A 6,291-nucleotide genomic window follows, 5' to 3' on the forward strand; every position below is an offset into this window, starting at 1 on the left:
GAGCAACTCACTTTCCCAGGCCGGGAAGCAACACCCGAGGCCCGCAAAAGGCGGCCGAATATTTTCTCATCGGACTTCCATATTTTGGGGGTTGGATTCTCTCCCGCATTCCAGCCCCCTGGCCACGGGTCGCTCATTCACTTTCAGCCCGGGCCTTGCCAATTTGGTTAATCAGTTAGCCATGCACCAGACTCGGCCTCGCCTTTTTCATTTATGGTTAATGATGTGCCCAGGCTGGGACTTAGTCTCTCCAGCAGCCAAAACTTTTCACTGGTTAATGAGGTGCCCAGCCCGGCACTTAGTCTCTCTCCCCAGCAAGCTTACTTGGTCGGCCGACATTTGGATCCATTTTCGGGGCTTAATCGGGTCGAATACGGTCCCTTACGCAAGGGGAGCCGAAGCCCCGGCCTCTGCCAGGCGTCAGGCTGCCGTTTTTTAAGCCCGACCAAAAACCCGAAAATTGGTTAAAAATGGAAATAAATTTCCACCCAAAAAGGGTTAAAAGTCGGTTGGACGGCAGCCCTGGTCGGTCTCTGCAGACCTGGAGGCCCTAGACAGTAATCTGGAAAACAGACAAAGTCTCGAGAAACCACCTCCTACCATTCTCCAGGTACCCCGCCAATCCCCCCTGCCAGAAATGACAAGTGTCAAATCAGCGGGACGGATTTGACTTTTGTGACCGACCGCTGGAACTTTTTTCGGCTACAGGCAGTCAAATTTTTCTCCTTCCGGACTTCCAGTACAATTTTGAACGGCCATATCTCCGCACTCCCGCGTCGGAGCCAAGCCGTTTTTACACCGTTAGACGCGGCTTCCCGTGCCCGTTCGAATGCCGCCCTGCTCGGCGGAAAAGGAGAATTTTTTTATTTTTCGGCCGATTTCGGGAAAAAAAATTCCCGCTCTGAACTCGGATTTTTCGGCTTTAATCGTTTCGTATACGGTCCCTTACGCAAGGGAGCCGAAGCCCCGGCCTCTGCCGGGCGTCAGGCTGCCGTTTTTAAGCCCGACCAAAAACCCGAAAATTGGTTAAAAATGGAAATAAATTTCCACCCAAAAAGGGTTAAAAGTCGGTTGGACGGCAGCCCGGGTCGGTCTCTGCAGACCTGGAGGCCCTAGACAGTAATCTGGAAAACAGATAAAGTCTCGAAAAACCACCTCCTACCATTCTCCAGGTACCCCGCCAATCCCCCCTGCCAGAAATGACAAGTGTCAAATCAGCGGGACGGATTTGACTTTTGTGACCGACCGCTGGAACTTTTTTCGGCTACAGGCAGTCAAATTTTTCTCCTTCCGGACTTCCAGTACAACTTTGAACGGCCATATCTCCGCACTCCCGCGTCGGAGCCAAGCCGTTTTTACACCGTTAGACGCGGCTTCCCGTGCCCGTTCGAATGCCACCCTGCTCGGCGGAAAAGGAGACATTTTTTTTTTTCCGGCCGTTTTCGGGAAAAAATTTTCCCGCTCTGAACTCCGATTTTACGCCTTTAATCGATTCGGAGACGGTCGCTTACGCAAGGGAGGCGAAGCCCGGGCCTCTGCCGGGCGTCAGCCTGCCGTATGTAAGCCCGTCCGAAGCATGAGTTCCCACTTTTGGTTATCCAGTTGTCAATTTTAAAATTTCAGTTAATCAGTTGCCTGCTTGGTTAATCATTTGTCGCTCTGACATTTGGTTAACCAGTTGTCGATGTTCGAAATTCAGTTAATGAGTTGCCTCTTTGAAATTTCAGTTAATGAGTTGGCCCTTTGGTTACTCATTTGTCCCTGTGTCTTTTGGTTAACCAGTTGTCGATGTTCGAAATTCAGTTAATGAGTTGCCTCCTTGGTTACTCATTTGTCGCTCTGGCTTTTGGTTAACCAGTTGTCGATGTTCAAAATTACAGTTAATGAGTTGCCTCTTTGAAATTTCAGTTAATGAGTTGGCCCTTTGGTTACTCATTTGTCCCTGTGTCTTTTGGTTAACCAGTTGTCGATGTTCGAAATTCAGTTAATGAGTTGCCTCCTTGGTTAATCATTTGTCGCTCTGACTCTTGGTTAACCAGTTGTCGATGTTCAAAATTTCAGTTAATGAGCTGCTCTTATGTTCTATGATTTCCTACCTTGACAACTCATTAACCAGTGTTTCAAACAATGCACCAGGCCATTTGACGACCCCAACTCGGTTCCACAAGCGGGAAAGCAGCACCCCAAGGCCCGGTAAGGGGGCCGAATACATTCCCATCGTGAATTCCGTCCCAAATGTGAATGACAAGTTTTCAGTTAATCAGTTGCCTGCTTGGTTACTCATTTGTCGCTCTGACATTTGGTTAACCAGTTGTCGATGTTCAAATTTCAGTTAATGAGTAGCCTCTTTGAAATTTCAGTTAATGAGTTGGCCCTTTGGTTACTCATTTGTCCCTGTGTCTTTTGGTTACCCAGTTGTCGATGTTCGAAATTCAGTTAATGAGTTGCCTCCTTGGTTAATCATTTGTCGCTCTGACTCTTGGTTAACCAGTTGTCGATGTTCGAAATTCAGTTAATGAGTTGCCTCCTTGGTTAATCATTTGTCGCTCTGACATTTGGTTAGCCAGTTTTCGATGTTCGAAATTCAGTTAATGAGTTGCCTCCTTGGTTAATCATTTGTCGCTCTGGCTTTTGGTTAACCAGTTGTCGATGTTCAAAATTTCAGTTAATGAGTTGCCTCTTTGAAATTTCAGTTAATGAGTTGGCCCTTTGGTTACTCATTTGTCCCTGTGTCTTTTGGTTATCCAGTTGTCGATGTTCGAAATTCAGTTAATGAGTTGCCTCCTTGGTTAATCATTTGTCGCTCTGGCTTTTGGTTAACCAGTTGTCGATGTTCGAAATTTCAGTTAATGAGTTGCCTCTTTGAAATTTCAGTTAATGAGTTGGCCCTTTGGTTACTCATTTGTCCCTGTGTCTTTTGGTTAACCAGTTGTCGATGTTCGAAATTCAGTTAATGAGTTGCCTCCTTGGTTAATCATTTGTCGCTCTGGCTTTTGGTTAACCAGTTGTCGATGTTCAAAATTTCAGTTAATGAGCTGCTCTTATGTTCTATGATTTCCTACCTTGACAACTCATTAACCAGTGTTTCAAACAATGCACCAGGCCATTTGACGACCCCAACTCGGTTCCACAAGCGGGAAAGCAGCACCCCAAGGCCCGGTAAGGGGGCCGAATACATTCCCATCGTGAATTCCGTCCCAAATGTGAATGACAAGTTTTCAGTTAATCAGTTGCCTGCTTGGTTACTCATTTGTCGCTCTGACATTTGGTTAACCAGTTGTCGATGTTCAAATTTCAGTTAATGAGTAGCCTCTTTGAAATTTCAGTTAATGAGTTGGCCCTTTGGTTACTCATTTGTCCCTGTGTCTTTTGGTTACCCAGTTGTCGATGTTCGAAATTCAGTTAATGAGTTGCCTCCTTGGTTAATCATTTGTCGCTCTGACTCTTGGTTAACCAGTTGTCGATGTTCGAAATTCAGTTAATGAGTTGCCTCCTTGGTTAATCATTTGTCGCTCTGACATTTGGTTAGCCAGTTTTCGATGTTCGAAATTCAGTTAATGAGTTGCCTCCTTGGTTAATCATTTGTCGCTCTGGCTTTTGGTTAACCAGTTGTCGATGTTCAAAATTACAGTTAATGAGTTGCCTCTTTGAAATTTCAGTTAATGAGTTGGCCCTTTGGTTACTCATTTGTCCCTGTGTCTTTTGGTTATCCAGTTGTCGATGTTCGAAATTCAGTTAATGAGTTGCCTCCTTGGTTAATCATTTGTCGCTCTGGCTTTTGGTTAACCAGTTGTCGATGTTCGAAATTTCAGTTAATGAGTTGCCTCTTTGAAATTTCAGTTAATGAGTTGGCCCTTTGGTTACTCATTTGTCCCTGTGTCTTTTGGTTAACCAGTTGTCGATGTTCGAAATTCAGTTAATGAGTTGCCTCCTTGGTTAATCATTTGTCGCTCTGGCTTTTGGTTAACCAGTTGTCGATGTTCAAAATTTCAGTTAATGAGCTGCTCTTATGTTCTATGATTTCCTACCTTGACAACTCATTAACCAGTGTTTCAAACAATGCACCAGGCCATTTGACGACCCCAACTCGGTTCCACAAGCGGGAAAGCAGCACCCCAAGGCCCGGTAAGGGGGCCGAATACATTCCCATCGTGAATTCCGTCCCAAATGTGAATGACAAGTTTTCAGTTAATCAGTTGCCTGCTTGGTTACTCATTTGTCGCTCTGACATTTGGTTAACCAGTTGTCGATGTTCAAATTTCAGTTAATGAGTAGCCTCTTTGAAATTTCAGTTAATGAGTTGGCCCTTTGGTTACTCATTTGTCCCTGTGTCTTTTGGTTACCCAGTTGTCGATGTTCGAAATTCAGTTAATGAGTTGCCTCCTTGGTTAATCATTTGTCGCTCTGACTCTTGGTTAACCAGTTGTCGATGTTCGAAATTCAGTTAATGAGTTGCCTCCTTGGTTAATCATTTGTCGCTCTGACATTTGGTTAGCCAGTTTTCGATGTTCGAAATTCAGTTAATGAGTTGCCTCCTTGGTTAATCATTTGTCGCTCTGGCTTTTGGTTAACCAGTTGTCGATGTTCAAAATTTCAGTTAATGAGTTGCCTCTTTGAAATTTCAGTTAATGAGTTGGCCCTTTGGTTACTCATTTGTCCCTGTGTCTTTTGGTTATCCAGTTGTCGATGTTCGAAATTCAGTTAATGAGTTGCCTCCTTGGTTAATCATTTGTCGCTCTGGCTTTTGGTTAACCAGTTGTCGATGTTCGAAATTTCAGTTAATGAGTTGCCTCTTTGAAATTTCAGTTAATGAGTTGGCCCTTTGGTTACTCATTTGTCCCTGTGTCTTTTGGTTAACCAGTTGTCGATGTTCGAAATTCAGTTAATGAGTTGCCTCCTTGGTTAATCATTTGTCGCTCTGGCTTTTGGTTAACCAGTTGTCGATGTTCAAAATTTCAGTTAATGAGCTGCTCTTATGTTCTATGATTTCCTACCTTGACAACTCATTAACCAGTGTTTCAAACAATGCACCAGGCCATTTGACGACCCCAACTCGGTTCCACAAGCGGGAAAGCAGCACCCCAAGGCCCGGTAAGGGGGCCGAATACATTCCCATCGTGAATTCCGTCCCAAATGTGAATGACAAGTTTTCAGTTAATCAGTTGCCTGCTTGGTTACTCATTTGTCGCTCTGACATTTGGTTAACCAGTTGTCGATGTTCAAATTTCAGTTAATGAGTAGCCTCTTTGAAATTTCAGTTAATGAGTTGGCCCTTTGGTTACTCATTTGTCCCTGTGTCTTTTGGTTACCCAGTTGTCGATGTTCGAAATTCAGTTAATGAGTTGCCTCCTTGGTTAATCATTTGTCGCTCTGACTCTTGGTTAACCAGTTGTCGATGTTCGAAATTCAGTTAATGAGTTGCCTCCTTGGTTAATCATTTGTCGCTCTGACATTTGGTTAGCCAGTTTTCGATGTTCGAAATTCAGTTAATGAGTTGCCTCCTTGGTTACTCATTTGTCGCTCTGGCTTTTGGTTAACCAGTTGTCGATGTTCAAAATTACAGTTAATGAGTTGCCTCTTTGAAATTTCAGTTAATGAGTTGGCCCTTTGGTTACTCATTTGTCCCTGTGTCTTTTGGTTATCCAGTTGTCGATGTTCGAAATTCAGTTAATGAGTTGCCTCCTTGGTTAATCATTTGTCGCTCTGGCTTTTGGTTAACCAGTTGTCGATGTTCAAAATTTCAGTTAATGAGTTGCCTCTTTGAAATTTCAGTTAATGAGTTGGCCCTTTGGTTACTCATTTGTCCCTGTGTCTTTTGGTTAACCAGTTGTCGATGTTCGAAATTCAGTTAATGAGTTGCCTCCTTGGTTAATCATTTGTCGCTCTGGCTTTTGGTTAACCAGTTGTCGATGTTCAAAATTTCAGTTAATGAGCTGCTCTTATGTTCTATGATTTCCTACCTTGACAACTCATTAACCAGTGTTTCAAACAATGCACCAGGCCATTTGACGACCCCAACTCGGTTCCACAAGCGGGAAAGCAGCACCCCAAGGCCCGGTAAGGGGGCCGAATACATTCCCATCGTGAATTCCGTCCCAAATGTGAATGACAAGTTTTCAGTTAATCAGTTGCCTGCTTGGTTACTCATTTGTCGCTCTGACATTTGGTTAACCAGTTGTCGATGTTCAAATTTCAGTTAATGAGTAGCCTCTTTGAAATTTCAGTTAATGAGTTGGCCCTTTGGTTACTCATTTGTCCCTGTGTCTTTTGGTTACCCAGTTGTCGATGTTC

Source organism: Somniosus microcephalus, chromosome 4, assembly GCF_052327205.1.
Source record: "Somniosus microcephalus isolate GS21.2 chromosome 4, FLI_Smic_1.0, whole genome shotgun sequence".
Classification (NCBI taxonomy): Eukaryota; Metazoa; Chordata; class Chondrichthyes; order Squaliformes; family Somniosidae; genus Somniosus; species Somniosus microcephalus.